The 21013-nt window shown below is 37.1% G+C and overlaps 1 protein-coding gene across 5 annotated transcripts in view; it reads right to left on the bottom strand.

Annotated features, from left to right (window-relative positions):
- LOC145980801 (echinoderm microtubule-associated protein-like 2) overlaps positions 1-21013 on the bottom strand; it is a 631445-nt gene that overhangs the window by 380017 nt on the left and 230415 nt on the right. The window lies entirely within an intron of this gene.

Raw genomic sequence — 21013 nt, 5'->3', positions numbered from 1 at the left:
TGCCGGATGCAGCGTTGCCAAGTCTCGCCTGCTTTCCCTTCCACGGGAAACTTTTCGTCACGATCTTTTCGCGTGTAAACAAAGGGCTGAAGAAACAAGTCAAAAGAGAACGATACTCGAAATCCAAATGAAAGAAACTCGGGGACAAAAATGCGAATTTTGAGCGGGATGATCCGTAGCTCAGGGGCGTGGTGGGCCTTAGAACAAAAGAACAATTGATTGACCGCTGCATAGGGTGACCAAATTCCCCCGTTTTTCATCTAGAGATGTCTGTGGTCCTAGGAAAATATTCTCCGTTTTTAACACAGCGCAGTCAAAGTGTTTTATGTAAAGATTAGAACTGCTACAATACATAAAAGCTATAGGCAATGTATTACTCACACAACATACATTAAAATTTGTAACATTTCTAAAATCATTATTGATTTTTTGAAAATGCACTGCACCGCACTCTGAGGTGCGGTTTTGGTTTTGTAAGTGCTGTATTGAACACAAGTGCAGAAGCAGCAATAGACGTGGTGCGTCCCGGGTTTTTCCTTGACGTGAGCTTGCCCTCCACCCACCCCTTGTTCGTCCTGATTGTCACGTGCCAGTTCCGACGACACAATGAAAAATGCAAGGAAGAAATGTTTTCCGAGAGCGACGATAGATGGCAGCACGCCATATAAAGAGGAGCAGAGCTAATTGTAGAAACTAGGAGCGGAGAAGAGCGATTATATATATTACAGTAAATGCAAAATATATATAAAGGAAGAGTATAAAAATTATAGAAGGAGTAAATAAAATGTTGTAAATAGCAAATTAAGATAAATAAGAATATGCTCGTATATGAAACAATCAGGAAAGTTAATAAGTGAGCAAATTAATTCAGAAATGTATCTCTCTCCTTTTTGATCCTCTGACGAGGAGAACATCGTCAACTTTTGTATTTGTCCGTCCCTCGGTCGCGCTGTGTTCAATTAGACGCCCCGAAGCACTTACGGTTGCGCTTCTTATTAGACGCACTAGGCCATAGGCAGAGCTTGCTGTTAGCGATCCTGGGCTATTCCCCTTTTGGTCGTTACATAGGAGGTGGCGCTATTGTCAGTAGTTTAGTCGACCCTAATCTTTCTATAAGTATAGCTTGTGTCTTTTGCCAAAGAAGCGGGGGGAAAACGAGCGCATACGTGTAATAAATGAGATTACGCTTTAAAGGCAAGGACAATAAATTAGAAGAAAGAAAAGAAGAATAAGCCTTTTCCAAAAATAGAAAGAAGAAAGGAAGAAGAAGCCTTTTCCCTAATCAAAGATAGAAAAAGAAGAAGAAGCCTTTTACCAAAATAGAAGGAAGAAAAGAAGAAGAAGCCTTTTCACTAATCAACGATAGAAAAGAAGAAGAAGCCTTTTCCCAAATCAAAGATAGAAAGGAAGAAGAAGTCTTTTCCCAAAATAGAAGGAAGAAAAGAAGAAGAAGATTTCTTTCCAATTATACATATATTTATAAGAAGAATATAACCGACGTAAATTTGGAATCAGCATATATATATATTTCGATGTATATACAAGCTTCGCTATATATTTTCTCTGTATTGTGTAGTTTTCAGAATATAGATCCGCATTTAACTATATCCTCTTGGCTATAAAACGCTTTCTTATTTGGAATTCTCGAATAAAGAACCAATCCCCTGAGATTAAGATATCTGTAGCCGTGGTAAATAACATTTTTGTAGGTACACCCAAGGGCGTAGAATAGTGGCGCCCACAACGTGGGGCCTTACCTTAACTACACCCAAGGGCGTAGCATGATGTAGATATTTTGGGTCCGTTTTGACTTAATTAATTTGATTTTTGTTATTTAGCGTAGCTTTTTTACAACTACTGACTAACTGCAACGACGATGAAGATGAGTGATGATATGATGAAATTGATGAAGGGACACTCACGAAGAACGCCCATTGCCAGGCTGAAATTCGAACCACGGACCTCCCGGCGGGGAGCCATTTGTACTTGGTAGTGTTGTTATAATATAATACCAACTACTCAACAAACGTAACGCCGGCCTCCGTGGCGTAGTGGTTAGCACAGCGCGCTACAACACTAGTGCCCGGTTCGCTCAACGCGCGTTAAATTTTAAAGAAGCGTTAAATCAAGTTAACGCTACATTAGCACATTGAGGCATTTCTCCAACCTTCGTTAAGGCTAACAGACCTCTAATGTCGTCGTTAAATCTAAAGGCACTCTATTGCTTAATTAAAGTGCTTAACAGCGCGTTGTGTTGTGTCGGAAATAAGATGATGAAATTGCGTATGCCAGCTGTTGTGTTGAAAGGTTATCCCAAACCGATTTGAACACATTATTTGCATACCATCGCAAAACATACACTAGTTCGATTTCTTTCTACAGCAAAAATAATTTTCCCATTTCGTATTTCATATTATAAATTCGTACTGCAAATCAGAAATCACATGTAAGTTAAATGAGAAATATTGTATCAATGTACTTTTTAAAGTTTTGTCAATAATTGTGCTTGATCATCACACATTATTCAAATTTTATTAATTTTGCCTGTCGAGCCAAAAATATATGCTTATAGTTAATTATACGAACTTGATGTTTTTAAAATGCATATTGGGCTTCCACCTTCAATGCACTGTAACCATAAACACAAAATATCGCATGACTTTTTAAAATAATGTAATCTCCTTTTACATATTTCAATTTGTATAAGGTGAAGTTATTCACCAAAATATTCGGTGTCGTCGTCCACGTCGTTTTCCAGTGGATCACGTAGGAACTGGAGAAAGTCGTGGTTTCTTGTGTTTATGCTTATGTCTGCTTATAACTACCATTCCAATTTTATGTTGTTTTTAAACTGAAAAATGTCGGAAAACGTAAGAGATAAAATTAAAATGAAGCAACTGTCCTAGAAATAGGCAATACACGTCCTGTACTCTCATTTAATGTAAAATAAATTTGTGACATTATACAATGTAGCCTGCAATCTTTGAAAGTAGTAGGGAATTGTTCTTTCGAACTTTTCAAATTATTATCCACCTACTCTAATTAACATAATGGAAAAAAATATTTTGCAGTGACGAGAATGCTTGACACAAAAGTTCATCATTCTATATTCTGAATCACAAGCGGCTAGGGATAGCTGTAGCAAACTGGAGATGCTAAAAGCACCAAACCTGACCTGCCTAACCTAACCAAGTACAGAAATAAAGAAAACCTGCCTAACCTATTTACTTATTTAGCTCGTAGCTGTACGTAAGTACTGTAGAATAAAACATGTTGTTTAATATAACGTGAGTCTTAATATAATCACAAAATCAAAAAAATATTATGCAGTATATTGAAAATGGGCTGACATATAACGGTGCAAATGGAAATTAAATCGTATTCATAACAAACTGAAAGAGCACTTAAAAATTGAAAAAATAATGAACTGTTACATGTACAAGGTACATTTACGAACGACTACCATCTCATCACGTAATATAGCTTACATATGTTGTTTCATTAAGAAAAAAAGCTTGAGGTCCTAAGCAGTTTCAGGTATATAGTTTCGTGCATGGACATTGTAACATTTTGACATTGTGCAGTGACATAAAACACACTACCATCCATTCGGAAATTATTCCTTGTACATACGTACAAGTGGTAATGATATTGTCTGAGTGCACTTGTTATATTTTTTACCAGTTATGATAAATTAAATGTAAAATATCATATTAATCAACAGTTCCATGTACAAGGTACATTTTCTGAATGACTACAATTTCATCACATAATGAATAACCAAACATATTGTAAAGAACCGTACTACACATGTATGTTTCAGGGAAAAAGCTTCAGGTCCTAAGCCGTTTAAAGGTGATGTCGTTTCCTGCATGGGCATTGTAAGAGTATACATATTTGTTTGAAAAACACACCACCATCCATTCGGAAATTTTTCCTTGTACGTACAAGTGGTAATGGTACTGTCTAACAGTGCACTTGGTTTTGTTTTTTTTACCAGTTATGATAAATCAAATGTAAAATATCATATTAATCAACCGTTCCATGTACAAGGTACATTTTCTGAATGACTACAATTTCATCACATAATGAATAACCAAACATAATGTAAAGTACCGTACTATACATGTATGTTTCATTAAGAAAAAAAACTTAATCCTAAGCTGTTTCTGGTAATGTAGTTTCGTGCATGGACATTGTAAAAGTATGCATATTTGTTTGTAAAACACACTACCACGCATTCGGAAATTAATCTTTGCACGGTACGTTCGTACAAGTGGTTGGGATACTGTCTAACAGTGTACTTGTCCTTTTTACCATTTATGATAAATCAAATATAAAATATCGTATTGTATTATATATATTTTTCCTTTGAAAAATATTTGTACGAAACAAAAACACAACCATTCAGAAACGTCCCTTGTACATATGCATCAACGGTAATCATACTGGTAAACATTTTACGTGCCTTCTTTTTTTGTCAGTGATTATTTGGAAACAGTAGATTTCTTGTTTGCAATGCCACATACACATCAATGCCAATAGAAGTGACTTGCAATAGTTACATATTATTTAATTGCCATGGCACAGTAAGTTAAGTTATGCATGGTGTACATTTCGTGAAATGTTCTCTTTTGTTGAGGAAAATTATTATAGCAAACACACGTTCATTTCCACCTTTAGGCCTCTTTTGCAATGCCATTTTAATATAATAAAATTTATCAAACTTCAAACAGATTACACTAACCTAGAACAGTAGTTTTTATTTATATATTTATGATCTTGTATTGGCAGTCGGTAGGCACTCATTTAAATCTAACTTACGAAATTACAATGTAACCGTTAACATTACATAACATTTTCGGTGTGCGGACGTAAATACCTAACTAACATTCATTTCTTAAATATATATGTATGTGTTACACATTACTTTATTTTTTTTTCTTGGGATTTCATACAAAAAAAGCCCAAACCCAAATCCGCTTACGCACAGTCTACTGTCCACGGTGCAACCAATGAAAACGTTGCATTTCTCGTATCAAAGTATGAGAATAGCAAGGCATCAAAGCAAAACGTCTCTAACATGTCGTTAGTTAACGGGCCTATAAAATCGCTTGAGCGAACATTAAAAGTTTAACAGGCTGCTAAGATTTTAGTGATGCGTTAACTATCAACTCGTTAAGAACGTTTTAAAGATGGTTGAGCGAACCGGGCATAGGAGTCCCGGGTTCGAATTCCGGTCTCGGGATGGGTGTTCTTTGTGAGTGTCCCTTCATCAATTTCAAATCATCATCTCTCATTCCCATCTTCGCGATTAACCACGGCAGAAAAGCGAAGTAAAATAAAACCGATCATATTTCCGTAACATCTTCGGCAGTTATGCATTTGAAGCTTCGGAACGAGTCACAACTCTCGAAGCAGCAAATTAACCAAGCGAGCCGCTGCCGTCATCTCAACCCAGGACCTATCGGTAAGCCCCTTACTCAGGTTCTACACGCCCACTAGGCTCGCTAGACAGACTCGCGCAGTCCGCTGGAGATGCTCCGAAAGTAATTCGAATCTAACATTGTAAACAAAACAGGGAATTTAAGTAAGCTCTTGGCGAGTTCCCTATACATTGTTTATAATATTCAACATTTAAATTCATAGAGTTACCGAGGGATCCCGGTTTCGAGTAATTAATTTCAATGTGTGTATTACCGAATATTAGTACAAGAGGTACCCTAAAATTGTCTTCAGTTTGTTTATTATGCTCCTAAAATATAGTCCAGATACCAATATATAAATGTTAAGTCTCAACTTCACATGCAAATCAAATGAATGACGTGTGTTTTACATTGTTGAAGATAAAGGGAAAATGTCTAAAAGTATTTACATAAAACATCAACAACCGAAAAAAATTGAAACTCTAATCCTGATAAGCACAAGAAAACACCCAATTTCTCAGACCTATTCAAGTTTCTTAGGTAAGTAGGTAGGTACCCTGTCATACCTACGGTCAAAACTGAGGCTCTATAGGGGTATTCAGCATGAACACGGAAGATTACACTGTGTATGGGTTCAGAAGCCAGAACATCATTAGCCTGCAACATTGCATCTACCAAGATGTGCTATGTCGAAAGGAGGTTGACTTCTTACAATTTACTAATTTAATGAGTTCAACGAGGATGACTGGCTGTTGCAAATCACGTGACATTCTTCTCCACTGCGCATCGTGACGTCATATGACTCTCCTTTACTCTCTTTATAGGTATCATAATCAGCAATTTATTTTTATCATCTAGTCATCATTACTTTGGTTAAAGAGAAGGTTACATGGGTTATAGTTTGAATTTCAACAGCTAGATGGTGCTACATATGCGAGATACCAACCTGTGTTCACTCTGCACTATTGTTGCCAGTATTATCCTGCAAAATTCTATGTGAAATGGAAAGTTGTACTGATTTGGTGTGGACTATTTGTGTGCTTCATATTATGTCGAAAGTCAAGACGAAATTGTCCAGTTATCTTACTTTTTTGCTTCTCTTAGTAGGGTTAAGAAAATACGAAGGAAATAGTAATACATATATTGGCAAGTTCGATATGATCCGTCTGCCTTAATACAACGTGAGTCAAATAAAAATCTCAACTTGTTTTTGTTTCTTGTCTTGTCTTGTAGATTTCTGTATGTAGGGTTGCACACGTTTGCTGCATTCTAGCACAGACCTATTGCTGGTCTACATATACTTTCAAATTTGTGTATACCTTAAGAAGAATAAGTCTTTGGGGTCCACATGCAGTCACTTATGAGCCACTGCGAAGGTCTTTCCACCCATCTGCCTGCAAACTGAGGCCATTGTCGAACTTTTTCCTCCATTAGTAAACTTGATGGTGTGGTAAGTATGCACAGGGATATTGAATTATCTTTTGCCGAGAAATTTCTGTAAGTTTTGGGCTGAAAGGGAGCAAGAAACCACTCCTCTCCACTGGTGCAAGGGTGTCGAGGACAAGAATGGCGCTTCGAAGCTCACTTAATTAATGTTGTAGCCATGAGATTCTTATAAATAACAGTTGATATGATACCTCATGTAAATTTGAGCTGTATGCAGCCTGTTCTGTAATTTTTGTCGTTTTCATTTCACTCATGTAATAGCACAGAATTTGTTAAACTCCATCACAACACGCAAGGAACCCACGCCGTATTTCTGTGTCAATTGAGATCATGTAATGGTTATTAAGTAATAACCGATTGCACGAGTTCCTAAGTAGGCGTCATCTTGATTATCTTCCTGTATTTGCAGGCAAATTGCCACGAGTGAAAACAATCATTGCTCCACTGCTGTTAACCACTTCTTCCTCTTCGCACGAATGACCACTTTCTAATTCTGCATGCCAATGAGCCTTGCACTGCCGGTATGGACATATGCTAAGGAGATGCCACAAAAACTTGAAGCCTGGAACTCTAAGCAATAAACATGTTTCTACCACTCGTGGGAAGCTCGTGCGTCTTGTGAATTATATGCAGACCAACTTGTTAATTTGCAGCAAGTCATCTGTTACATTACTAAAACTAGGTAAATGTCTGTTATATCGGAGACACATTTCTTCATTTTTACAGAAGAAACTACTTACGGAAGTGAGTTTCTGTAGCATTTTGAAAGTTCGTGGAGGTATTTTCTCACCGTAGAATGCTGCACAACAAGAATTAATCACTTTTGATATAATAAACTTGCAATTTGTGCAAAGCGACAACATTATGCCGTTGTTTCCATTATGTTCCTGCAGATGGCGCGAGCGTCGAAAGTCACGCGGTCTCGCCAGTGTTTCCAAACGTGCCTTTTTTTACGAGATTTTTTTAAAACTATGCTTACCTAACCTAACACAACCTAACCTAACCTTGTCGGAAATGGTCCGTGGGGCTATCGTGAATGGTTTTTGGGGCTATCCGTCAATGGTTTGTGATTACATGATGAACGCGAAAGTAGATATTTTGCAGTTAAGAAGTTTGGAAACACTGCATACCCACTCCAAATCGACAAAACACAAGCACGACGCGCGATGATCCGCAGCTGTGCGCGCCATATTGTATGTTCCGCAACGGAAGAAAGGACCCAAAAGAATTACTCGTAATGTGAAAAATCGAAGTTATTTTCATGTAAAAAGCATAATGGCACCTTCGACTATGTACCGCAATACACAATTGGTAAGTACGAACCATCCCAAACACAAAATATCCGATTTTAATGTGTCTCCGATATAACAGACATTTACCCTAAAACTATTTATGCATCGAAGAGTCCGATTTCTAGCGGTTCGAGGAAGCGTGGAAAGGAAATATATGCGTGAACCATGAAATTAAATCAGACGATGTTTGTTATGTGGACCTCTGATTTTAGGGTTTTAACCTATTATTTTCCTTTACAGGTATGTAATAAATAATAAGTTATGTCAGCGTTTCGTTAAAAAACGCAACAACCGATGAAATTTTATAGTGCCTAAAAAAACTATTTTGCTTGTTAGAACCTATTTTAGGTTTATGCGCCTAAATCATGACTTTTTTTAGGTTTTTATTTGTTATTAAGGTTTTACAGGATTTTTATGTCACACAGAGGCATTTGCTTTGTTTGGTCACGAAAACATTCAATGACGAACGTGTTTGAAACGTACTCTCTGTCGATTTCCCTTCCTCCAAGTCCATGGTGATTTTCCAGAGCTTCAAACAAAGCAAAATATCTAGTGCCACTGTTACCTGTACAATACAAAGTGGTCTCTGTGTGGTCTTGCTCACTTTCGCGTCACTTCGGTGCTTTGTGGAATTCACGCCTTGCAAATTAACATTTCAGCATTGAAGTTTGCACCACTGACTATGTTTTTGTTGAAAGATTATTTTCAGCATATAAGATGAACCTCGCAGAAGTTTGACTGTGGATAACATGAAAAAAGATTGTTGCCTATAACTATACGGCGAAGAGTGGATTTTAATAGCAAATTTCCAATGGTAAGTTCTGCCATCGCCGTAGGGTTAGGCAACACACATAACGTTATGCAAGATAGTGTGTATTTCAGGATATAGGTGTCCCATTTTCATTGCCGGTGACTATACCTAATCAGCATTTTCAGGAATTTTGAACTATTTTAAGTTTTCTTGAACCTACTTCAGGATTTTTCGAGCCTAACAAGATTTTAGGACCTTTTTTAGGCTTTTTAGAACCTATTTTAGGGTTTTTCCAAGCTATTTTAGGATTTTTAGACCTATTTCAGGAACCTAGAAGCACACTTGTTAGAACCTAAATATCCGAGGTCCAATATATGCTCGGATAGACTGATCAGGACTGGACCTACAATTAAATGGAGGATCCGAACTACTGCGTGGGGTGTAAGGGGTGACACCTGGCGAAGATACCAAAAAGTAAAACTCCCTTCCACAAAGTACACCCTGGACTCCATTTTGCAGACTAGCGAGGCTCTGGCGTCTGGACTCACGGCCCCCTCCGTGGGGCTTGTGTTGTGATATTATCCTTTCAACCATTTCATCATATTACCATTCATCCTTATCCTCGCAATAGACAAAAGTGGCAGAAAAGCGAAGGAAAATAAAGCAAATCAATCAATCAAACCGAACTTATGCGAAAAGTGTCCCTGCCGGGAATCGAACCCAGGACACTTTGACTGTATCTAGACGAGAGCAAGATCAGAAGTTCTAGACTTGTCAAGGTAATACCGAAGTTACTTTCCCTTTGTTGATACGGTTTAGCATACCGCGCTTTCCAGATTTCACCAGCGTGCATCAGACTGGCGCACCAAAAATGACGTCAATTTCGGTGAAATACGGGAAAGCTTCATGCGGCAGCAAATGAAAGCTAGATTCAGAATGCGCGCGCATATTCACGTTTATTATGGAAAAATCACTGATTGTGACTAAATCACAGAAGATATTTCATAAATATTATATATTTTCACTTAACGACATCTCATTTTGCATGTGCAGTACGAATTTAAGTGGTATTCTTTTGTAATGATATTGAATTTTGCAAATGGATGCACAATATGGACGCATGTTTTGATCGGTCGGATTACGGTGGGTGCTATTGATGCTGCAGCATTAGGCCCATTCCTGAAATAGGCCCAGATGAAAACAGACGAGAATTTTCCGAAAGCTGAACAGTTTTGTCTTGCTATATTAACCTGAAAATAAACCTTAGAATGAAATTTGGAGCCCGCCTAGACACAGATAGTAAAAGTTTCACCTTGAAAGTTAGTTGTATACAAAAAACCTTATATTTCTTCTATTTATGTAACGTTAGTTTCCTTCTCAGAATGACGGTGTTTATAAGCCTAATATTTAGGTTGAAAATAAATTAAATATAGCCATGTACAGAGTGGTGCAAAAAAGGTAACCAAAGTTAGTACATGTTTCAGAATTTCGGTTACCTTTTTTTGCACCTGTATTATTTATATTGACATTTCATCTTGTCCTGAAGCTTCATATATTATTTCAGTTCAATAATATATGGTTCTATACTTGTGTGTCTCTTATTTTACATAGATTTTCTGCCTTTCTTGTGGCTAAACTTGACTATATGTAGCATTAGATTAGATAAAATTGATGATAGGAATTCACAAAGGAACACCTATGTTCAGGTCGGGTCTCGAACCTGTGGTATGGTAATAATTAGACCTCGGATTTCTATCTACTATCAAAGTACAAAATATGTACATAAATATGTATTATCAAAAGGATATGTATCAAAATATATAGTATGAAAGAATATGTAATATTAATAATAATCGAGTATCTAAGCAATTTCAAGAATTCTACTAGATATTTATTTTATTTGAACATATTCAACATAATTTTAAAGACATAAGTGTTCAAATTAAAATTTGTATCAAATTTATAAACTCAAGAAAACGCAGCAAGGTTAAGAAACAATTTTTGTCAACTATTAAATACTTTTCACATGAAATTATTGTGGAATATGTAAATATGTAAGAGAGATCTTCGTAACTTTCCAAACAAATTGTTACGAATAAAGCTTATACAGAAAGAACAATCGAATAAAATACATAGCTACTTTTGTACTTTTTGTACAAGGGAACACATATTGTGCAACTCGCTACCTACAGGAAAGTAGCTTTCTTGTCCACCAGTGCCAAGGTTCTAGGTGCTTTGTCCAAAAACTTAAAAGCGAAACTAGAATATGTTACCAGAAAAAAAGGGGGGGACTCCAGTATCTTTCGATAAATAATATTTCCAGTATTTTTTTGGTCTTCAGCCTGTCTTTCGGCTTGTGAGTCAATTTTAGGGGACCGTAAGCATTATGCATCTCATTGATTAGAAAATATGACATCACATGAGCTACAAATTTTCTTCATCATGTTTCAAAGATCGAAAATATAGGAAAAAGGATCAAAGAATTGGAAAAAAAATACCAAAATATGTTGTTTTGTGTAAAGTAAATTAGCAAATATGTAAAATATGTAATATCCTGGCAAATATGTAAAAATATGTAACATAAAACTTATGCAAAATCATGTCACTTATGCCGGACCCTGTGGCGGAATGGTTAGCAGAGCGCGCTACAACGCCAGGGGTTCTGGGTTCGAGTCCCGGGTAAGGCATGGGTATTTGTGTTCGTCCAGTTGATAAGAAACAAAGAGAATGTAAGAATTGAAAAGTGTAAAAGTGAGAAAAAGAGTGAATGGTGGGGGATACCTCCGTGTAGGGGGTATTTCCTTGTTAAAAATTTTTTTTAAAAAAAAGTAGTCAGCACATCGCGCTGCGACGCCAAGGGTCCCGGGTTCGAATCCCGCTCGGGCTTGGTTGTTTGTGAATGTCCATTCATCAATTTCATCATTTCATCACTCATCCCCATCTTCGCAAATTAGCCAAGAGGCACAAAACGCGAAGTAAAATAGACGAAATCAATCATGTCACTTATGTAATTCGTTGACATTTTCGTGTTCAAGGTATGTATCTAGAAAGAAATAGAATATGTAATTACATACAAATCCGAGCTTTACTACGAGGATCCCTTGTGAAATATTTTCCAGATGCATTCCTGTCTCTATATTCCCAAATGTAGAGTACATTCATCCATAACGCTTTCCTTTTAATTTGGTATTTTAGTTTCTACATTGTTTCCTACTGAATTTAAATCCAGGACTTAATGTTTCACATGGAAGGACTACAGTCAATTGTAACATGTAGAAAGTTTGAACCCCTACGAGATCAATGGTCACGCTTAAATCACTGGATCATATTCAATTACAACTAATCCTTGTTCGAGTTGAGTTATTGCACAATATCTCAGTTTCGATCCGAAGTTAACACTATGTTACGTTTTACTGCGAATTGCTTAATTTGGCATGTGGAAAGTTCCTAACGGTTCACTCATGCTTACATTCAACGCTTCTAAACTTCATATGCTTAGTGCTAAAGGATTGTGTCCATTGTAATGACCTGTAAACAATAACACTTAAGATATAAATATTTCTTTATGATTATTAGAAGCAATTGTATACAATAATTTCTTTCACGTTTGAAAAATAGCTGATGGTAACATGGAAGGATGTTACAACAATGTACGTATATGTTATAGTGTATGTTTACTATTTTCAATATCGAGTGCATGTAATGAAATTTTTAACTAAGCAATCTTGTAAGATTGACATTTCAATTGTATATGACCAAAGTTTCAAATGTTTTACAGATATAATATCAAATTAAATTATGCCTACCAGCTCATTTATTATTTATTTTTGGGGGATTTTATGAAAATATGTATTCCCGTACTCAAATGAGTGAGCCAGCACGTTCAGTAATAACTTGCTCTTAATTTTTTCGTCAAACATACCATAGGCCGCAATGAAGTGTGACGTAGAGAGTGTGAAAGTCCAATGACACGCAGATAAGAAATGTAGAATTCCCAACCCGTATGAGAGGATCGATTTGGCAACATTGAGTCGATGCCTCGCACGAGTTAACTCGGACCAAACGCCAGGTGGCGCAGAGCGAATGTTCCTTTGGACGGAGCAGAATGCACATATGGGCCACCGCCTTTGGCAATATCCTTTCTTAGATTCTTTCTACACTGAAAAAGGCTGCCAAAGGATTGAAATAGGAAATTGGTTTCCGCTTTTCCTTCTCCGTGCGGTGTTTTATTTTTTATTGCCTTTACTGTAAACTTCAGGACCTTCTTTTAACACATTATTTTGGTAGACACAATCACAGATATGGAACGGACTTTAAGGTGCAACACCTTTCCAACAATGTAGCTGTTTTCATACCGAAGGTTTGAGATATTTTAGGACATGAAATCAAGAAAAATGAACACACATTGTTGCACCTTTTCGTGAGATTAGCACATTTATCCCCCTTAATCGTGTTACCAAAGTAGCCTACACCTGTGTAGAATTCCTTTTTAGAACATTCAAGTGAATCTTCGTGTTCTTTGCGAAAGCGGAAACTGTTCTGTTGTTTTGACAGAAAATTGGCTTATGGGGCGACGAAACATCAGCCTCGACATTTCAGAATGTGAACAGCCACAATGCACATTTTCCATGTGGTAAGGCAGCTTTTACCACTCCTATTGCGACCTTCACCTGTAAAACTACACCCCTTCCCCTTCCTTTCTCTCGAACTGTGCGAGAATGAAGGCCTGTGAATCTAGCACCCGCATCTTCAGAAGGAATGAGAGAAATCTGTATCTTAGCGTGCGACCTTTTCACCTTAATGGCCTCAAAAAGCATATATTCATTGTTCCCAGGTGCGGATGGCGGAGAAGGAGTCTCTCCACATATATACCGGAATAATTACGATTAGAAATCTCCGAATTTCCCACAGTCAGGATATTTTGCCATCTGGGGAAGAAGTGGGTTGAAAATAAGCGGATTGGTGTCATCTGCAAACTTCGTTGACAGAACGATGCGATATTTTATACCAGATATAATTTACTTTGAGTCTGTTTCTCAGCAAGATGTGTTTGAATCGCAATACTATTAATTCTTGATTTTTTAAAAAAGTTTGAAGTTGATATGAGATTTTTCGATGAATGCAAACCAGATTTTAGATTAACTATCTTTTTTTCTGGCTTGCTTACAAATCAAAATGTTATTTGCTTTTTACAACCTATCCCACACGACCAATTTCGCACCTCTAGCGACATGATATTGTAGAGTGGGATGCACAAGTATTACCAAGGAAATTGTCCATCACCACATTTATTCAGTTACCTCACAAAGCATCAAAACTTGAAACATTTTCGCGATATGCTCCGTGAATCACTGATAAACGATCAGACAAGATGAGTCAACAGATGGATAATAAAAAATACTGTGAGTTGCCAGAAATTATTTTCTTATCACTTTCAACTTTCTTCAACTTAATTAATTTTATATTTTAATCCACTGCCCCAATTGCTCTATTGTATATGATTTTATTACTATTTGTATTTTATTGTACTTTCTTGTTTAATTTCTTTGTAATGTTGAATTTTATTTTAATTTTAATCTACTTTTGGGAGTTAGGTTGAAGACCAGCAAGAGCTGAACCGCGCCCAACAATAAAGTGAATTTAATTTAATTCAATTCAATTATTTTCCTTGTTTTAGGCAATAAGAGCTTCAAGAATTTAAACAAAACGCCAAACAAACTGATTGGTACCTCTGCACCAGTATCATTCCATAAAAACACCTAGGATGGAAGAGAAAAGTTAATGAAGAATAGTCATGGACAATTTGCCACATGCAAGTGCATCAAGTTAATTAGTAAAAATTTGCTTTTCACAGGAACGTACAAGTTTCTCTAAAAATTCTGTCTTGGTTCGTGTTTTGGAGGAGAGAAGGGGGGGGGGAGCTGCCGCCCACCAGCCCGTCCCTTCTGGATTCAAGACCATGAGTCGATAACTCGATGCGCTTGGCTATTGGGTTGGCTGTGGCTGTGTGTGCGGTAGGGAACAATGCCATATTTCATTAGCGTGTCTTGCCTTGTAGTGCGTGAAGGCGATATTTTTGTACTTTCCTTAGTCTGATTTTTCCGGTGAGAACTCCCTTTCCTTTATCGTCTTGGGAAAGGAACTGCCAAAATGGAAACAGACTCTGAAAAGTGCGTTTTAGTTTCTCACACGCAACGTGTATTCGTCATAAGGTTCAAAAGAAGAACGCATAAAAATGAAATAGAGGAAATGCGAACTCGTGAAACAATGAGAGGAAGTTAAGAGCTGTGAGATAGTTTAATTCTTCCTTTGTTACAATAATCATTGTTATTCTTTCAATTATTTCAGTATGTTTTTGTTTCTAAACTGTGGTGTAACGTGGCCATATTATTAGCTATTATTCAGACTGAAATGGACCATTATATTTGCAGACCTGTGCGAGGCCACAGTGACTCGCACTTGTGGCCGAGAAGTAATGTCCAAAGCGAACACACCAAATCCATCCGCTAGAGGCAGCACTGTAGCCCTTTTCAGATAGTACAGAACAATGTAAATTGGAGAGAGATAGCGATTAGCGAAAAAAAAACAACATATTATTTAGCAGTTTGTAAGGTTGAGACTTTTTGAAGAGAGCAGAGAAACCAGACTTTGATGCAGGTGTCATTTCAAGACCTAAACTATGCCGTTTCTAGAGCCAAAGATTAATTTTCGACAACACCAAAAAAGTACAGAAATTAAATTACTGATGCTAACTGATAACACTGGGGAACAAAAAAAAGATTTTATTTTGCGGCATAAAGTTTAATAACAGTTTCAGCACACAAAACAGCTGTTATTGACAATTGTATGATTGGTTCAGTTGAATTGACTCCAGTTATAAAAATAAACACACCATGGAAAATATAGGAGGTAAAATTACTCTACGCTTTTCTCGGTAATATCAAAATTTGATAATGGGCTGAAATTCCCATAATAAACTTATTTATTTACTTGTAAATTGTTGCTAGGCAACTTATGAAGCATTGCTAGGCAATATATCGGACACTCAACAAACCTTAAGGAAGAATACCAAAACATAAAAATGGTTTTAGAAAAAAATTGAATATGCTGAACATAAGTGGCTCGTGTGTGTGGATTTGAAGATGGTGATTTTTTTACTAGAACAGCAAAGTGGGTACACAAAGTATCCCTGTTTCCTATGTTTGTGGGATAGTCGTGCTAGAGAAAAGCATTGGACGATAAAAGTTTGGCCCCCAAGGGAAAATATTAGTGAACCGCTGATAGATAGGGACAAAATCATCCTTCCGCCACTGCATATTAAACTTGGGTTGATAAAACAGTTTGTCAAGGCCTTAGATACAAGTGGTGATTGTTTCAAATATATATGCCACACTTTTCCAGGACTAAGTATTGAAAAATTGAAGGCAGGAATCTTTGACGGACCACCACAAATTCGTACACTCATAAATGATGCCAATTTTACAACTTACATGTCTTACATCGAATCTGAGGCCTGACTGAGCTTTGTGGCCGTCGTCAAAAACTTTTTGGGGAATCACAGAGCAGAAAAGTACCCCGATATAGTTGGAAATATGTTGAAAAATTTTGAGAAATTGGGATCTAATATGAGTGTGAAGATACATTTTCTACATAGCCACATTGACAGATTCCCTGAGAACGTTGGTGATTTTAGTGAAGAACGGGGAGAAAGGTTCCATCAGGATATAAGGATAATGGAAGAAAGGTACCAGGGACGGTGGGATCGCCACGTGATGGCCGACTACTGTTGGAGCTTACAGAGGGATTGTCCTCAAAAGCAATACAGCAGGAAATCGTATAGAAAACGTTTCACATAGTTTGTTACTTCATTGTGTACATATTTTCTTAATTATTATGATCATAGGCCTATATAAATTTATTTTTATAATAATGATTGTAATCACAAAAAGAAATATTAAATTGTTGTTGGAAGTTCATTTATATGTATGTCTTATGTTTCCGCCATTTTGGTTTAGTTGCATTTATTTCATAAATTAGAGCCAATTCAGGAAATATATTATTATATCATTATTCAGCAGCATGAAATTGCCCTAAATTAGCTCTCAAACACTGTGCCGCAATTTCACTGTTCCCCAGTGTAATCAACCGATCCCATATAAAGCTGCTCCTTCAATAATGCATGAAACTAGCTGACAGCAATGAGTTTGGTTTGGAGAAAACAAAACTTTACAAGTCCAGGATCAATCGATAACAATTTTATAATCACAGAATAATTATCAAGAAATTATCATTAAGAATTATATCGGAACATTTACAAATGAAACAGTTGTCTTGTCGACTTTCGTGGCGGAGTGATAAGCACACCGCGCTACGAAGCAAGGGGTCTCGGATTCAAATCCTGGCTTGGGCGTTTTTGTGAGCACCCCTTCATCAATTTCATGATATCATCACTCATCCTCATCTTCGCAATTAGCTAAAAGTGGCAGAAAAGCGAAGTAAAATAAACGAAATCAATCAACAGTTGTCTTATTTATCGTATATTCGTCGATTTCTTGTAACGTTTGGTTATTATATTCCCCCACGATGGGAGATGAAATGGTGATTACATGAAACTGATGAAAGGACATTAACAAAGGAAGGCGCTTGCCTAGACCAGGACTCGAACCTGGAACATTTGAGGGCGAGATTGTCAATCAAATGCTCAACGCGCTCGGCCACGTAACAGATAAAAAAATTGCAGTAATATTCCGGCTGATACGCGAAGACTACTGATTAATTTCGTGTCATCACATACCTTGAAAGGCGTCATCTCTTTTCCACCAATTCCAGTTCATTACCACTGACTGACTCACCTGTACACACTCACCTCGGAGGAAAACCAACAGTGAAACGAAATCCAAAGATCAAAATATCGAAAGATGACCTCATTTCGAAGTGATAAACGGAAAGGGAATTTAAATTTCTTCCATAACCTTCAACTCACTTGCTTTCTATTCATAAACAACGGGATTTACCAAAGCCACTTTCTTTCAGTTTAATTTCCACCACAAAGAGGGAAGCTGAACATGAGACCTTGACAGTGATAAGGCAAATGGCCTCATTCTTTCCACAAAGTAGCGTGTGCGAATTCTAGTATTGCATGTGATCCTTACTACTACTTCCGAATTGATATGTGGAACTACCATCAAGCCGGTGGCAAGGTTGAGATAAATTGCAGATTTATTGCAGGCACTTTGTCGGAAACTTGTCTGTTACAGTTTTATTGCTTGGCTCGCTCGTGTTTTCCATCTTGGCCTAATCGTACAGTCTGTTTTTTCAACCATCACGTGGTTTCGTCCCTAATCCATTTTCCCTAATATCTAAATGGATTTTATTGACTATACTTGAAAAACTAAATATGCTGACCAAGGCAGTAATTTATTTTATTAAAAACATAAACTAAACGTAACGTTTCAACCTTCTAGCAAGGTCTTCATCAGACTCTGTATCAAGTACAAAAGTAACAGGATACAAAAACAGGGCATTATATATATGTGTATATATAATGCCCTGTTTTTGTATCCTGTTACTTTTGTACTTGATACAGAGTCTGATGAAGACCTTGCTAGAAGGTTGAAACGTTACGTTTAGTTTATGTTTTTAATAAAATAAATTACTGCCTTGGTCAGCATATTTAGTTTTTCATAATCATGGAAACAAGGCTTAATGGTGTTATGACTATACTTCAATGCCGAGTTCTTCGTTGCAGATACTTCAACATAAACAACTTCTGATGCCAATGAAGAATGACTTATTGTAAGGTATTGAGTTCGTGAAGGAAAAAAAGAGAGTTTCTGGTTGACTTCGACGACTGCCTCCTCTAAAAAGAACACTTCTACGATGAGGGCATAAGGATAATCTAAGTGGTGACCTTGAACCAATGGGGAACAAGCAGAAAAGCAGAAGCCTGTTACATTTAGTGGTGTTAACTTTCATTTCCTTACTTCCTTAGTTTTGTTCTTGTTTTGATTGAGTTGGTGTTTTAAGTCCATTTTATGCACAGTAAGGCTAATTGGGACTGGACCTACAGTTTAAAGTGGGATCCGAATCAGTGTGCCTCCACCAGGTATCGAACCCGGGACTTTTTGTTCTTGTAAGTCATACATCGAAGTGTTGATTAATTTCCTGTGCTACACTTCGGTGTGAGAAGTGAAACCCGCTGCTATTTTGTTTGGACAGATCGCACGATTTGAAATGGGTGCTGTTTGGAAACGGAATTAGAGAAAGAAAAAAAAATCTGAAAGCCTGCCAGCATTATTGAGGTAGCATATAACAACACTTCTTGCATTTCACTTTCCCACGGGATCTTGATGCCTCAGAGATTTACCATTTTTTTCACAGGCAGGAAGTGTGCGTACTGGATTTCTTGCCTGGGGGTTCTCGTAAAAACTTTATCTTGTTCAGAAGGCTGTCGGTGTTGTTCAAAGTACAGAAAGAAAGAAAAAAGACCTGATTTTCAGTCAATACTTGGGCCTCCGCTACGGCGTATTATTCGACCTTCCAGCGGAGCGCGCTACGATGTCAGGGATCCCGGGTTCGAATTCCGGTTCGGACATGGATGTTTGTGTTCGTCTGTCCTCAATGAAAAAGCGAATTGAAATATATTGATATAGGTTTGATGTGTGGGGAAGACTGCCGCTTAGGGATCTTCCTTTTTTAGAAAAAAATTATAGTGGTAAGCAGTGCTCGAAAAAATTTCTTCAATGCTAGGCGCCAGCTCTGAAAATCAGGCGCCAGGAAACCACCTACTAGCAATTGTGCATACTAAAGTATGTTTCAAAAGTCGCGCAATTCAAACTTTGAAAATGTATATCATGAAAATCGTAACAGATATTTACACCGGCTTTATGCACTAAACTAATCCTGTAGGCTATCACTGGGTTCATAAATTTATGTTAGCATCTATCTAAATAAAAGCAATTGCATTATTTTCAAATACATTGTTAATTTGCTGAAAATAGCTGGGAACTGATTTTCAACAATAAATACCAACTCTTAAATAATTTGTGGGATCATTTGTTGGTGTTTGACTGGTTGTAAAACAGTTGCTTTGTGAGGTACAGCAGAAGCAGGGCATTTTTATTGGAAAACCTCTTGCACATGAGTGTAAGAATGAGTAGTAAAATACTCTTCAAGTAGTTGTATTGATGATATAACCAGCACAACAAATGATGAGCTCCTCAGATTGATTTGCCCACACTTAAAACAATGGCAAATCGGGCATATGCCCCAATCGGCCAAGTGTGGAACCCTGTCTAATCCAAGATTTTTTGTAAAAATGCCCTGACACTATAGTGTACAAATGATGAGCCCCCTCAGATTGATTTGTCTATACTTACAAAAGTTGCATCAGCCAGATTTTTGTCCATAAACTTGTCAAAAATTGATATTTTTTTGGCTACACCTGAAATTAAGCAAAAACCCATACCTACCCGCACATATTTACTTCTGGTTTAAGTTTAATTGGATACCAGGTTCAATTTGCTTATCTAATATTAAAACAATGCAATATGCAGAGCCCCTCTAGAATTGCTCCGTGACTTTCTCATTTCTTATATTATATGTTTGCATGTTTCAAGTAATTCCCCTCTGTGTTAGTGTGTACAATTCCCGAGACGGTAGTATTGATTTTTGTTTTGCATGTTTCTCCTCAGCGCCAGTACTTACAGAAATTCCCGAGTATTGCATCAGCCAGTATTGTGAGAGTGGTTGAGGAGAACAGATGTGTTGTTACAGTGCTTCTCATATTTATAGGCCTGTTTGATTTAATATGAATATTAAATATATATTGAGCAATATTTTGCCTGATATTTGTTACATCTAGCTTGTTTGTTGTAATCCACTCACATTTAGAGTCAGGCATATATCTATCCCAGCTTGTTATACAAAAATCAATACATAATACTCAGTGCTGGGTCATTGCAATTCAAGATATGCATGTTCGTGCAGGTATTTGCGGAAGGTCAGTGTGAATGAATATTTTTTTTTTCTACTTGTGGGCTATTGGCTTTACAACCTGTCATAAGATAAGCATAGAGATTAGATTTAAAACCCAGGAA

This window comes from Lepisma saccharinum, chromosome 28 (assembly GCF_977018435.1).
Source record: "Lepisma saccharinum chromosome 28, izLepSacc3.1, whole genome shotgun sequence".
NCBI lineage: Eukaryota > Metazoa > Arthropoda > Insecta > Zygentoma > Lepismatidae > Lepisma > Lepisma saccharinum.
This window is presented reverse-complemented; position numbering and strand designations above follow the sequence as displayed.